Raw genomic sequence first — 16,473 nt, 5'->3', positions numbered from 1 at the left:
GATGGTTTCAGTGCGACTGCTCTCTTTCGTACATTTGCTCTTGGCAGCTCCATTAGTGGGACCACCACGACAGCGGTCACCGCCGAGCACTTGCCTAAGGTCATCAGGAGGACGGTGTATTACATATCCGAATCATCTTGTTAGGTCCCAATCATTCCTCACCTTTTTAGCATGTCAAAAGCAAGCAACTCACTTAATCCATCCTGAATGTGACCTTTGCCTCATAGGAAAGCGATCAAATTCGGATCCAGAGTATGAATCCACCAGACACCCGCAACATGAGTTTGATTCCGAGTTTTGCACCATTGAGAAGTACCAAAAGCTGAGTTGTGTGCACGGACATACTCCCTCTCAACGTGTTTGCACGGAGGGACTCGACATTGGAATGCGGTTTCTCAGTTGCCCCTTATAGGTTAGTGCTAAGCTCATCATTTAAGTTCATTTAATGCCCCCACTAATCCTAATTATTTATCATTTAGACATATGAGGTTTGTGCCTTTGTGAACTGGTCGGATGATGAATGGCATGACAGGGCTCGGAGTGTTATCGCCAAGCTTGCAAAGCTAACGTAAAGCTGAAGAAGAAAATGACTAATCTGGAGTGTATAATAAGTACGATGAAGCAACAAATAATCAATCACAGGCAACAGATGAAAGCATGAGACAAGAAGGAACTAACATGTGTAGTTGTACTTATCGGATTAGCCATCTTGTATGCGTTGTTTGCAATGATGATTAGTGGTTTTGTTTGATTATTACTAGCTACATCAATAAGCAAAGCTCATCTATAGCTTAGCAACCATCCTATGGTAAATGCTTAGCGTGCATGTAGTTAAACTAAGCATTAGTGAACCGTGTGAATTACTAATATTTACCATGTAAAATTGTTGACACATTGCACACATTTGGACACTCGAACCCGTGTGCGTAATTATCACATTGAGAACTATGCAAGAACGGGAATTTAGAGTGACATGCTACTCATAATTGCGGTTGATTATGTAGGAATTCTAAGTGCCTTCCAAGGTGCCAATATAATCCGTCAATCCCCTGCTTCAATTGCCATTCCTCATTTCTTCATACCACGCTTCACTCGCCACCATATTCATTGTCCCGGCAAGCCGCACTACACACTTACTCACACTCTACAAACTCGCTTTCTTGCCATTTGTTTACGTAGACCATCCATGTCGAGCAACAGCAAGGATGACACTTCCTCTAGTCTGGCGCCCGATCTGGGGTCAACCTCAGAATCATCACGCTTGTCTTACGTTAATTCAGCGTCAAGCCCTGGCCTCTATTTTATCCGGTTCATGGAAAGGCATGTGCCTCCCGAGTGATTAAATTATGACCCAACGAAGGAGGAGCCGCCGAAGGACAAAGAAGACGACAACAATGATGAGAAGGAGGAATGGTCGAACAAGGAGGATGACGACGAGTACAAGGACGAGTACGCCGACAAGGCCTTTGATGATGAAGATGATGAGGGGGAATGGCCGAACAAGGAGGATGACGACGGTGATGACAACGTCAGTGATGAAAATCAAGCGATTAGCACCAAGAAGCGTCCACACCAAATTGATGTCATGAGGCCATTCAACAACAACAAGAAGAAAAAGAAGTAAATCAGATTGTATATCTCTGTTGCCATTGGCTCATATTTATAGATCATGCTTTGTTTCTTCAACTGTGTACCATGTCGAGCACACAATTCAGAACAAAAATTGGTAGGTGTTGTCCAGAATTATCGCACTCAAATCTGATTACCGACATGTTTGTAGAGTATCACACACACCTTGTTACGCAAAACCATTTGTGTTCTTTCGGATCAATGCAAATCGTTCATCTGGGTGATCTGTATGTCATATATCGCACATGTCTAGATCTGCGTAACCGCTTGCATTATATTGGATGTTCGCAAACAGTTCAACGTGGTGAACTATATGTCGTACATGGCACACACCTATGTCTTTAACTTATTGTGTTATGCTTCCTAATCACAAATAATTTCTAAATACGAGCTATTTTTCTTGCATCGCACATGCACCTATTATCTAAATCATGGGTGATGGATCAACCATCGGACGTAGTTTTTTCATTGGTGTCGGAGCTAGAACTATACCATTTGCCATTACCGCATCGCACACAGTTTCATCGAAGGGTGTCTGATACAAGTGTTATCTTAGGACCTTCCTATAGTAGTTAATTATGCACGGTAGGTACAGAATCTAACCTAAAAACAATATTTCTTCTGCTTTAAGTATGGATTTTGGGTTTGCTGTGGTGGTCCTCGTGCCCTAGGCACTACACTTGCCTTATTAACTGCTCATGTTTGGGTGCCTTCTGGTGGAGATGGTGTTGTGTCAAATGGAAGTGGGTTACTATTTTCTGGGGTTGGGGTTAGATGGGTTGTAGCTGATTCTTTATCCAACGGGGCAAGGGTACAATCTGTCAGAGTATCGGTTATGTGTGGTGGGTTTGGTTCTTCGGAAAGTATAACCATGGTGCAATCTGCATCGACGGGTAGGACTATCTTTTATGAACATCTGCTAATTGTGAGATGTGTTGGGGTTTTCCCCAAAGAGGAAGGGTGAAGCAATATAGTAGGGATAAGTATTTCCCTCGATGAGAACAATGTTACCGAACTAGTACGAGAATCGGAGAAAACTCTCATTGAGGGAGTCCTTGATGAAGGGGTCCTCGAAAGGCCGACCCATCTTGTAGAGGCCAGCCATATGGGACGTATTATTGAAGACCGGACTAGATGATGAGTTTGCATTCAGGAAGGAAGACCCTGAAGACTTGCCTGTCATCCAAGTTTAGTAAGATATACCGGCACATCTATCCCTATAAGTCGGTTGTATGTAAACCTAAGGACCCCTGGTGTTTATATAAACGAGAGGGTTTCATCCATATTGACAAGTTGATACATCTAGGATTTAGATCATACGATCTTGAGGTAGATCAATTTGTATCCTCACACTCCATCAATATAATTGAGCGGGATGTAGGGTTTTACCTCCTGCAACCCATCGATCGAAGGTCCATAGTTTGGGACCCCCTACCAGAGATCCATCGGTTTTGACACCGACAATGGTGCTTTCACTGAGAGTTCCATTGTTGGATCACCGAAAGGGTCGATGGCCCACTTAATTGTAAGTGATTCAATCAGCAGTGGGGACATCTTTGTCCCTGAGCAGGTCCCCATGTTCGGTAGCTTCATGCTGTGTGCCGACCCGACCGTCCGCCTTGGCCAGATCGTATGCCTCGTCCTCGGTCAGGAGATAGAGTTCGGGAACCTCGAGTTCTCCACCGACTCCCGGGGCAATATTCTCTCTGCTAAGGTCACAGTTTCGCCCGATGAGCTACAAAATCCTGAAGCCATGACTTCACGTCTCTTGTCCGGCCATGACCTCGGTTCCCTCTTCGGAGAGTTGGCCTCGAGCCCGGACCTGACCTCTACTCCCAGACAACTACAAACGGCCATGGCCGAACTCACTTCCCTCTCGGTAGCTACGGAGGTTAGCTCCAAAAACCATCAACAGATCAATCTGGAGAGCCTCTTGATGTTAAACGAGGCGCTTGGCCAGATCCAATCATTCAAAATGCTAGATGGACCAGATCTAAGCTCTACTCGGACCGGTCCGGAGGAAGATTACGAGGACCTTTATGGCCCATCCACCACCCACTTAGTAGCCACCGTCGAATACTTAATCGACGTGTTAGATTATGCCTCCGAGGAGGTGGAAGACATGGATTACGCGACCGATGATCGCACCACTGTAAACACCAGGCGATGGACGACCACCTCCAACTATGACGTCTACATGGTAGACACACCTAACGGCAATGGCGATCACACCCCCATGCCACAGAACAACGATAAGTCTAGGCACAAGCCATCAAAAGGTCAAAATAAACGCAAACGATCCAAAGCGAACAAGGGTTGGGGGACCATACAGGGCACCGGGGAGAACACGACCCGACAGGACACTCGGAACCTCGGAGCTCCCGAGAAACCACCGGAGGATCCGAACAAGCCCGAAGGCCAGTCCGATCCCGACGACCCCGACGACTCAGACGATGACGACTACCTCCCCCGTGACAACGTGGAGGACAACTTGGAGGCTGAAGACTTCACAGTTCACAAGGACCCTGAAGGTCAGGAATGATTCAAGCATGAGCTCATAGCTACCGCCCGTAGCCTCCAGGGGAAGCAACAACATCTTCAAGTCGAAGAAGAAACCATCAACAATAGATGGACAAAAGTATTGGCAGACAAAGAAGGATATGACACCGAGTGGCAACTCAAAACGAAAGCTACACACATCGGCGCGTGCTGCCTCGGCTCGATGACAAGGCTCCAGAACCCGTGTCCCCCAGGCGAACACAATACAACGACCCCAATCGTCCACCTCGATGGCTTCAGAGAGTGGCTGGATAAGCCGAGTATAGACCCGAGCCTCCCCGCTGGAAGGAAAGGAACACATGCAGCCGAGGGGCAGACATGACCTATGTCACGACTTAGACAACAGTACCGGTCACAACAGATTCATCTATGGATCAAGAAGGCACTCTCCCACTTGATGGCATCGGGATCAACCTCGGAGTACCCACAACAACAGAGCTCGGGAATCATACCAGGCACAACAAACAACCGATTTCCTCCATAGTATAGCCTGGGTCAGAGGCGCCGCTCACCCACTGTGCTTCACAGATGAGGTCATGCACCACCAATTTCCCACAGGGTTTAAACCTGTAAACATAGAACAATACGACGGGACTACGGACCCCATCATGTGGATAGAAGATTACCTTCTCCACATCCATATGGCTAGGGGAGACGACCTCCATGCCATCAAGTACCCGCCCTTAAAGCTAAAAGGTCCAGCACGACACTGGCTAAATAGCTTACCCGAAGATTGTATCATAAGTTGGGAAGAGCTCGAGGAAGCATTCCTGTCTAATTTTAAGGAAACCAACGTCCGACCCCCGGACTCCTCCGACCTCAGCAACGTCGTCCAAAAGGCGAGCGAGTCGGCGAGAGAATTCTGGAATAGGTTCCTCACCAAGAAGAACTAGATAGTGGACTCTCCGGATGTTGAAGCAATAGCCTCAATCCAGCACAACATCCGAGACGAATGGCTAGCTCCCCAGCTCGGCCAGGACAAACCGAGAACAATGTCCGCTCTCAATTCCCTCATGACCCACTTTTGCTCGGGTGAGGACAATTGGCTAGCTCGGCGCGGCCATAATGTGGACGATCCAATACCTGTGAAGTGTGGGATGGGAACGGCAAGCCAAGGAAAAACAAGCGCAACATCGTCACCGTAACAATGACGCCGATGATACGGCTGTCAATGCCGACTTCCACACTTCGAAATCTAGACATCGAAAGAAACCCTTCAAAGGGAACAGGGATGGACCAACTCCATTAGATTAAATTATGGAGAGGCCCTACCAGATCCATGGCACCCAAGACAAGCTCGCAACCCACACCAACCATAACTGTTGGGTGTTTAAGCAGACCGACAAACTAGGAGCCAAAGAACAAGGCAAAGACCAATGAAGCAAGGACAATGAAGATCCACACGGCCTGAACACTGGGGGCCAGAAACAGTTTCCCTGAGAAGTAAACTCCGTGAACATGATATATGTCACTCACATACCAAATAAGTAAAGGAAGTGAGCCCTTCAGGAGGTATACACCGTAGAGCCCATAGCCCCAAAGTGCAATCCATGGTCGGTTTGCCCGATTACCTTCGATCATAGGGATCACCCGACGAGTATCCGTCACGAAGGGTCAGATGCCCTTGTTGTGGACCCCATCATAAATGGGTTTCACCTCACCAGAGTCCTTATGGACGAAGGAATTAGCCTTAATCTTATTTACTCAGATAGGGTGAAAAAGATCGGCATGGACAAATCAAGAATTAAACCCGGCAACACTACCTTTAAAGGAGTGATCCCATGTGTCGAAGCCCGATGTTCTAGCACGGTAACACTGGAGGTTGTGTTCAGCTCACCCGACAACTTCCACAACGAGAACTTAATCTTTGACATTGTCCCCTTATGTAGCGGGTACCGTGCCCTACTCGGTCGCATAGCTTTCACCCACTTACCTAAAGCACAAGATGCCCGGACCCATAGGTGTTCTCACCATCAACGACAATATAGATCGATCTCTCCGGACCAAGGATCACACATCGGCCTTGGCATCCGAATGACAATACAACGCCGAAGCATCATGCAGCAAGCTCGCCATCGAGGCACGACAAGCGGGCAAGCGAGCCTGAGCTCAATCGGATCCCCCGAAGGCATCTCCGGCCCAAAACAAATAGGGATACGCTCCCCACGGCATAGCCTGGTCACCCATAAGGTATGTCCATTGTAGACCCAATTTCATTCTGAAACTACCATGGGCAGCTGTGGTGATCCACAACCAAGGACCATATGCTCGGTTCAACCGAACTATGGACCACATGTCTTCACTGACAAGAACAAGACGTTGTTAAGGATCTCTCAAGCAGCAAGCTCACTTATAGCGAGACAATTTCTCAAGACCCCTATTAAAGGTCCGCCTACCAACGATAAAACAACCTCTAAAAGATACTACCCGTCCTTCCTAATAAGCATAGGAGAAACCGTGCAGATAGAAGCAGGGCTAACGTCAAGTCACCCATGATAGGCAATGGAGAAAAGGTCGCCTTGAAATATGACAATCTGAACAATAGGTCACTGTAGCAGATGCATTGGCGCCATGAATTATAATAAATATTATTCATATACCTTTTTTACAACATCTTTATATCTATATGTGTTTTGTTCATTAGCGCCGAAGGGTTGATTTATTTGATAAGTATCAAGTGCGGTCGGCTAATAGACCGGGGGCTAAGCTATTCTAAAACTGTAAATAACATTTTATCAATAGGTTTAGTGCCTATAAGAAGTTTATAAATGTGGCAAAACAATTGTTAAATGCCCATTTGGATTTATGTAAGTTTCAATTATTTTCAAAAGGCCCCTAAAGTATCTATGATGATGCCTAATATTGCCCTTGTAGTATTGGGCATGTCCTCTAAATTTTATAAAACTATTTTATAAAGGAAATATTAATATAATAGAAACATTTAAAACAATATATATACAAAGAAAAGAAACAAAAAAAATAAACCACCCCTGCCCAACGGGGCCAACCGGCCCAACCGATGGGCCCACCCCAACCGGCCCAACCGGCCACCAGCCCACCTTACCCCGGGGCAGGGGTTATAAAACCCCCCACCTAACCCTAATTCCCCACCTACTCCCCCACTCACTCCCTCCCCCGTTCCCCAACGTAGCCACCAGCTCTAGGAGCACGAGGGGCTCGTGCCCCCTCACCCCCGCACCGGCCGGTGCCGCAGCTGGCCTCGCCGGCCACCCCCGGCACCTCCCCCGGCCTCCTCCTCCTCGCCCCCAGCCTCCCCGCCAGCCGGCCGTCCACATCCCCGTAGGCCACCACCTCACCACCACGACACCCCGCGCACGCCGCTGCCTTCTCCACCTTCGGTAGCCCTCCTGCACTACGATGGCCCCCCTTAGACCGCGACATTAGGCCGCTGCTTCCCCTTCAAACGAGGGTGAGGACCCTTGGGAATTTTCCCCTCGCCCTCCGGCCGTACTCCGGCGAACCTCCCATCCCTCCGCAGCTCCTACTCACCGTCGTGCCTCGCCTGGCTGCTGTGACCGCGTGCACCCCGCCGGCCTGCTCTCGCCCTGACCCCGCTGACCGCTCCCTTGTCGCGGTCGCACCATCGCGCGCGCACCCGCCTAAGCCTGCGCCTCCGCTGCGTGCCACCATGGCCACGAGGGCCTCACCCCAGAATGGTTCTGGCCCTGTATTAACTAGGACCCTGCAAAGTTTTTGTTAGTTTTGTTATGTTGTATTGGGCAATTTTCCCCTTCCTGAGACTAAGAAAGGGGCCCAGGACACACCCCTCTGTAAATACATAATATAAAAACAAAATAATAAAAATAAAATAAATAAATAAACAAATAGTTAAGTAATTAGTTAATTAGATGATTGAAGTAAATTAGTTAATAGTTCTGTTAATTAATCAGTTAACTTAATTAAGGCTAATTATGTTAATTAACCTGTTTAGTATTAATTAAACTTTAATTAATCCTGTGTCAATGTGAGATGGGCCCCGCCCGTCAGTTTTGACCCAGTCAACACACCTGTTGACTGTTGACATCATGCTGATGTCATAACTGCATTTATTGACTTAAAATAATCTATTTTTAATTACTGAAAATTGAATAAAAATTTAAATATTAATATTAATTAAACCGTAAGTCACATGAAAATATTTTGAACATGAAAGTTGATGAGTAGAACGAGATGAACCCGGATACGCTATCCATTCATCTCTCATGTGTTCCTACCGTAGCGAACATGGAACTTTTCCATTTGTTTCGCATGACCTATAGTACCCGCAGACCAGGGAAATATCATCCGATATTTTCCCGATCTGTCTATGACCGATGATTCTACATTAGCTCATGCCTAGACCTGCATATTGCCATGTCATGCTTAGTGTTGCACATGTTGTTGTTATTTATTGTTTCTTCCCCACTCTTCTTACCGGTAAACCCCGAACTGACGATTCTACCGGGTACGACTACCCTCCTGACGACCATCCCTTTGCCGCAGAGCAACAAGGCAAGCAAACCCCCCTTGATCATCCCTATATCACCTATTCCCTTCTCCCTCATGCTTGCATTAGAAATTTGCTACTGTTGTAGATAGATCCTATTATGATGCATAGTCTGTTTTTGATGAACTGCTACTTTATTGTACCTCAATCTAAACTGTTTAGTATAGGTGGACCAGTCACCCACCCTTTGCCCCCTTATGTGGTGCACCCATGCAAGGAAGAACTTATATATTCGAATAGCCGTGTACACGGTTACAGGACGACTTGGAGTTGTGCCCCGGTCTTATACAACTACAACTGCTACTTAACTCGAAAGTTGCTCCGGGATTGCTTCCTCGCAGGGAGTCGAGGAAGAATCTGTGGGTGTGACTTTAATTAATATTGCTCCAACAATATGACTATTAATTGTGTTACCTGCTCTACTCTCGTCGATTGCTGCAAGACCCCTGAAGATGCTAGTCTTCAATAGGACTAGGCATTCTCTCTCTATTCTCGCATTGCTACAGTCAGTCCACATATAACCCCTTCCTTTGATACTGATGCATACTTAGCATAGTTCTGATGTCAGTCTTGCGAGTACTTTGGATGAGTACTCACCGTTGCTTTGCTCTCCCTTTTCCCTTGATTCGTTGTCGCGACCAGAGGATGGAGCCCAGGAGATGGCGTATCTTGCCGACGATGACTGCTACCCCGACGGTGCCTAGTACTATGTGGAGGCCGGTAACAACCAAGAGTAGTTTAGAATGTTCCTAGGCAGGAGGCCTCGCCTCGTTCGATTGTTGTATCTTTTGTGCTAGCCTTCTCTAAGGCACCTCATGTTCATGTATGTACTTAGATATTTGTTGCTTCCGTTGACTCGTGTGTTTATCGAGCTTCTGTATTCTAGCCCTCGAGGCCCCTCGCTTGTAATATGAAGCTTGTATGTTTTATTTGTGTCTAGAGTTGTGTTGTGATATCTTCCTGTGAGTCCTTGAGTTTGGCTGTACGCATTTCCCTGTATGATTAGCGTATGATAAAATCAAGGGCGTCACAAGTTGGTATCAGAGCCGACTGCGTGTAGGTAGCCCTGTTTCCAACTCCTTGGCCGAAGTTGATTCTAGTACTTGAGAAGCTTACGAACTTTGATGTTGTGGCTTACGGGCCCACATCTCAATTGGGTGGTATTATTATATTTTACTCCTTTTCTATAATCTGGGTTCTACTCTCTCTTCTCTTTCGGGTTAAAGATTTTGCTAACTCTAACTCTCGGTTCTCGTAAATACTTCCTTTCCGAAGAGCCTCTAATCCCAGATGATGACTTGATTCATCAGAAGACTACAAAGATCCTCTCTGATGTTCTCTCGGGAACTTGTACTCATCGCCTTTGCGATTTCCCTTCCTCCGTCAACCCCTATGGATGACTGCATACAAAGGTCGTTCATACTTACTTTTCCAATTGCTCTTGTTATTACAAGGTACACCGAAGTATCTCACCGGGGATTCGTTCATCCTCAGTTGTCATGGTTTTGACAAGTCCCTTGAATTACTATTTGATCTTCCATAATCCTCAGTAGCCTTTTGTTCATGACCCTTCTAACCTGCTTGCATTATGGTTAAATCCATATGTCTAGCAGCATTCATTCAAATCCTTTGTGATTTTCCTGTGTTCTTATTGATTCAAACATTGTGTGAATGCACACAATCATCAGTTCATTTTCATAAATTATCTTTCCACCTTAGACGTCCATTCTAGACATGAGCTGGTTCTCAAGAAATCAACCTTGATTGATTGTCCATCTAAGTCCATTCAGTTTACTTGTATTTGATCGGATCATTTGAATCTGATACACCAACCTTGTAATCATAATTACTTTGGTAATTAAGTATCAATATTTTTCAAATGTTCTATAATCCGATGCCTTGCATTCTATCTTACTATGATCAAGTACCGATACTCACATCAGGTCCTTTGTGGACCGCCAGACCCATTCTAGGGTTATTATTCGACGACATCCTTTACATTCAAAAGTTCTTGTGATATTCTTCCCCCGATGCATGATGCCATTGGAAAATTGTCTTTTCTCCCTCTGATACAGTGGTATCCTATACTTTTGTCAGCCATGCTGTGTTGTCAAGCATGTGTTAATTACTCTTGAAGGTTGTGGTATATGTTCCTAAGATGCCCCGATGGGTTGAACCTATGCCTTCGTAAATCTGTGTGATCCCAAGAGTTTCATGAGTCTTACTCTTCTGGTGTTTTGCCATATAATCTTTCCAAGCTACAACCTCATCAAAGGTACGGAGTAAATGTAAGGTGATGCATTGATAAAGTGGGAGTCAACCTTGAACTTTGTGTTCATGCCCTGGACCCGATGTATGACTTATCATGGAAGCTCCTCGTAACGATAAAATTCCCTTGGTATAATTTGATGTGTCATTCATGATCTTGTCCTTTGCAATCATGGTTCTGACCATGTTGTCCTACCTTGATTTCATTCTCACACAAGTTAAGGTGCTTGCCTTCCACAGATCAATACACTAGCCTAACCTCTATTCTGATATATCTCCAAGTATTATTGCTGATATCTCGAGAATACCAGGGAGTTATATAAACTCCTTATGAGCTCCTCATCAACCATGATATTACGTTGATTCCAGTTTCCTCGTGTTCTGAGTTGTTTGACACTCTAGGGCACCGATAACTGAATCGAGTATGCGTTGCAATTCAACAACTCTTAGTAATCTTATTTTCTTACTAGTTTGTACTCGATCATGTCATTACCAACTAATTGGCTACCTCATCCTCATCATGCTAAAACTTGACCATGCTACATGTGTCCTTCATCCCTGAAACACCATTCCAACTGTGCGTTCAGCTTATATAGAGATTTCAACATCATGTTGGTTGTCTTGAAATGCAATTTTGATTCCGAGCTAGCAATCTTATCTGTATTTCCAACAACCTTTAGCTTCACCATTCCTTTGCTTGATGTTGATGATGATCGATTACATCTTCGTGTAACTTCTCTACACATGTGTCGTGATCATCATCTGCATTCCGAACTCTTCCAGGATATCAGTCAAACTAATGATGACAAATACCATCCTTTCCCCTCGATGATTTTTATTATCATCGACATCCTTGTTGCCTTCCCTCCAACAAAAACTTGATCATGTTTTGTGTTGTCCCTTGAGTTCCTTGCTATCCAGCTTATGTTATCTTCTACCTTGGAGTATTACCATCTTTTATGACAAGAATGTTGTGAGCATTGTTGCACCTCTTAAAGAATTCTTGATGTAAGTGATACTTCTCGCCATCACCATCTATTTCTTGGTCCCGTGTTGTTTCAAACCGGAATACCAACAAGTAAACTTTGGTGTGTGATCCCAATACTTCTAGCAACCCTGTTGCCTTCAGGTTAACAACTAATTGTTTCATTCTTGGTGTCTTAGTTGTTGACTCATCATTCTAACTTTGGTCGTGCTACTCATTCCATATTTTCGAGTGCACCCTTCGACCAATGTTTAATTGTTGATGTTCCCTCGAGCCTACGTCATCATATCATTTGATCTGACAAATGCTATCTCCTTGTTCTTATAATTTTGGAAATTCATCCCCATCGAAATCTTGAGGTATTCTTGCTGAGCCTGTCGGCCACACCCTCAACTTCTCCATGGTTCGTGTTGAAGCTTTTGAAAGCACTATCTTTGTGCCCAACTCATGAAGAATATATTTGATAAGAAGAAGTGAATATGTGAAAGTTCTGTTCCGCTTCCTCTCAGGTAATACCAAATCATTCACGCATGTGCGAAGCGTTATATGTTTTGAAGATTTGCTATCTTGACTTCATATCACTTCTCTTAGCACCCCAAGCCAGTAACTCATTTGATCAAGGAAAAGAAGTCCCTTCATAAGAGCTAATCGAGGCTTACACAAGGACCTTGAGATCCTCGATGATGGTTCTGAAATTAGAACTCAGATGCATTTTGTTGTAAGAATTCTACGTGGGCACGAATGTCTTGATCTTTTGTTCATGTGTCTTATAATCTAACTCACGATCCAATACTTGCTTCCGCAGTTCATATCCCGAGAGTCTTGCATCATCATCTCGTCTGTTTTTGGTGGTCCCCTTTTTCCTTCTTAGGCACCCTGAGACTGAGGTATCCTGACACCAATTAGATCTGAATCTCAGGCAGATATGATGATTGGAACATTTTGCCAATAGTTATAATTTGGTCTTTATGTAAACCAGTACGATGCTGTCTTGTCCAGCAGATCTGGCCGAAGGACCTATTGTTATAATTTCTTCCATGTGTAAGGTTAGCCATTCTACCATGAGTAAATTGTAGGACTTGTGTTATAAGTTGTTTGTCAAGTATTCCTTGTGTACCCAAAGTCCGAACTTTATCGGATGACCATTTCGATTGCTACCTCGAAGCACGGATGTGGTACTTCAAATTTCAACATGAACATTGGAAGCGCAATGCTAAATTGTTCTTGATCAATTATCCAAACCATATGGTATGGGTAAACATCATGATTCGCCTTTCCCTTTTACCAAGATGGTTAGGTACTTATGACCTATGATGTATAGCATACTCTATTTTCCTCGGGAATGGCATACTCAAATACTTGTGTGTGTGAACACATTTTCCTTCCCATTGGTCAGTTTAACCTTTCTTGAATCTGAACTTATCTAAGCAGTGTTAATTCCCTGCTTAGGTAACCACCTCGGTATACAACTCTGTCACTAAGACCCTGTTACTATTGTGGATAATATTCTGGTAGCCGCCAGTGGACGAGAACTTTGCCTATTGGTCCGCCTCGTTTCAGCGAGCATGAAAATGGTTCTATTCGTTCCCCGCCCTTGGTACCGACGTTGTTGCCAACATAATTGACAAGCTATCTTCTGACATGTATTTCTACTAAGACCGTATAAGCTGTAATTATTGTGCCTACTATTGGCACGCATGGTGGACCCATAACCCAAAGTTCCACAGGATCAAAACCTGACTCTCCTGTACATCTTTGACTCCCATGTGTCTTTACACTTGGCTTTGTATTAAATTCCAGAGCCACCGTCTAATGGAACAATCACTCTTTGGTCCGGATGATATCCAACATGCTGAAGATCAAGTCTATATTATTCATGAGAATCTGAAGACTGCTCACGCTCGTTAGAAAAGTCAGTATGAGCGTCATCACCAAGATATGGTCTATCAACCTGCCCAAAAGGCTTATCTTTGTGTCACACCAATGAGAGGTGCACACGTTTTGGGATCAAGAGCAAGCTAGCTCCTCGCTATACTGGTCCACTCACTGTTCTCGAAAGGCGAGTAAAAGTAGCTTACCAATTGGAACTAACGGTGAACCTTCCTCAGGTCCACGATGTCTTCCGTGTGCCTCATCTCCTCCGCTGCTTCAAAGATCGTGTTCGAGCAGTGGATCTCGATCAGACTGAATGTCACACTCGTCGCAAGGTCACCAAGTTCCTTAAAGTGAAGTGGTCAAATCATTCTGAAGATGAAGCCACTTGGGAACGCGAGGATCATCTTCATGATAAATACCCGAGCTCTTTCCTTCTACCTATAAATTCTCAGGACGAGAATTCTTGTTAGTAGGGTAGTGTTGTGACGTCGTGGATTTGCTGCTAGAGTAATGCTTGTGTTTAAGCTACTATTATGACAGGATCACGCTGATGTTTTGCTAAACCATGTTTGATCAACAAAGGAATCAAACCTCACTTAAATTTCCAAATGATTTTAAAAATTCATTTGATAGGTGATTTTAAAAGTTTTGCAAACCAGGCATTAAAAATTCATCGATAGGTTTCAAATATTCTATAGGCTATTCTGAAATTGTAAACAACATTTTATCAATAGGTTTAGTGCCTCTAAGACGTTAATAACTGTGGCAAAACAATTATTAAATGCCCATTTGGATTTATGTAAGTTTCAGTTATTTTCAAAAGACCCTGAACTTTTTATGATGATGCCTAATATTGCCCTTGTAGTATTGGGCATGTCCTATAAATTTTATAAAACTATTTTTTAAAGGAAATATTAATATAACATAAACATTTAAAAGGATATATATATATATAAATATAAATAAAAAGAAAAGAAACAAAAAAATAAAAAACCCCTAGCCAACTGGGCCAGCCGGCCCAACTAAACCGGCCCAACCAGCCACCACCCCACCTTACCCTTGGGGGGGGTATAAAACCCCCCACCTAACCCTAATTCCCCACCTACTCCCTCACTCACTCACTCCCCCAGCACCCAGCACAGCCACCAGCTCCAGGATCCCGAGGGGATCGTGCCCCCTCGTCCCCGCACCGGCCGGTGCCGCAGCTGGCCTTGCCAGCCAGCCCCGACGCCTCCCCCGGCCTCCTCCTCCTCGCCCCCGGCCTCCTCGCCAGTCGGTCGGCCACAGCCCCGCCGGCTACCACCTCGCCACCATGACACTCCGCACACGACGCCGCCTCCTCGACCTCCGGTCGCCCTCCTACACCATGACGCCCCCCTTAAACCGCGACATCAGGCCGTTGCTTCCCCTTCAAACGAGGGTGTTTCCCCTTGCCCTCCAATCGCACTCCGGCGAACCTCCCATCCCTCCGCAGCTCCGGCTCACTGTCGCACCTCGCCTAGCTGATGTCACCGCCGCAGCAAGGGAGCGGCCAGCAGGGTCAGGGTACGACCACCCTCGTGACGCTGCTGCCGGGTACGACTACCCTCGTGACGACGAGTTCTTTGCCGCGGAGCAACAAGGCAAGCAAACCCCGCTTGATCATCCCTATATCGCCTATTCCTTTCTCCCTCATGCTTGCATTAGAATTTTGCTACTATTGTAGATAGATCTTATTCTGATGCATAGACTGTTTTTTTATGAACTTCTACTTTACTGTACCCCGATCTAAACTGTTTAGTATAGGTGGAGCAGTCACCCCCGTTTGCCCCGTTAGTCCAGTTGCCCCTGCTTTACTATCATGTCTTGATCCCTGATCGACGAGCCAAGACCCGACGCAGCACTCACACCCCCTTAGTTGTACGATGCTGCATAGGTACTATCGGGTACCGAGGGTGACATCTCGCGAAGTACTCATGATGCTATCTCCATAGTGCAGCTAGTCGGTCATGGTTATCGAGGGTGATTCCTCCTTCACCACTCCCAACGACAACTCTGTCGTACAACCCATCAAGCATGGCCAATCGAGGGTGATTCCTCCTTCACCACTCCCAACGACAACTCTGTCGTACAACCCATCAAGCGTGGCCAATCGAGGGTGATTCCTCCCTGGCCACGTTGACGGTTACATCGTTCGGAATCCAACGAGGGTGATACCTCGGATCCCCCTGATGTTACAACCACATAGTTACTTGAGCGTGTTACTGGGAACATTGATGAATAATGTTTGGCGGGTGGATTACCGCATGGATGTGTCGATTTCTTAATGAAAATGTTAATGGATTTGGGTATTTGATCTGGGTTGGTGGGAGACCTTATTCGCACTAACCGTCTACGTGGGAGGAGTTATGGGTTCTAGACGTCATGGTATTAGCCGAATCTCTTCAGACGTCAGCAATGGAGCGGCGCGCGCCCGAGTGGTCCGGATAGGCATCGCGGTTGTAATAAGGGGTGCTAGGATTGAACTCGGCTGCCCTTGCATTACGCAGGAGTGCAAAGGGTGATGGGTCCATGACCCCTGCGTGCTTAGGATTTAGACCGGCCCGCTGGCCTCTCTGTTGAGTCTAGGTGCGGTTGCGACGGTTCGATGTTCCGAGGCCGTGCATGACCG

Source organism: Hordeum vulgare, chromosome 2H (genome assembly GCF_904849725.1).
Source record: "Hordeum vulgare subsp. vulgare chromosome 2H, MorexV3_pseudomolecules_assembly, whole genome shotgun sequence".
Classification (NCBI taxonomy): Eukaryota; Viridiplantae; Streptophyta; class Magnoliopsida; order Poales; family Poaceae; genus Hordeum; species Hordeum vulgare.
This window is presented reverse-complemented; position numbering follows the sequence as displayed.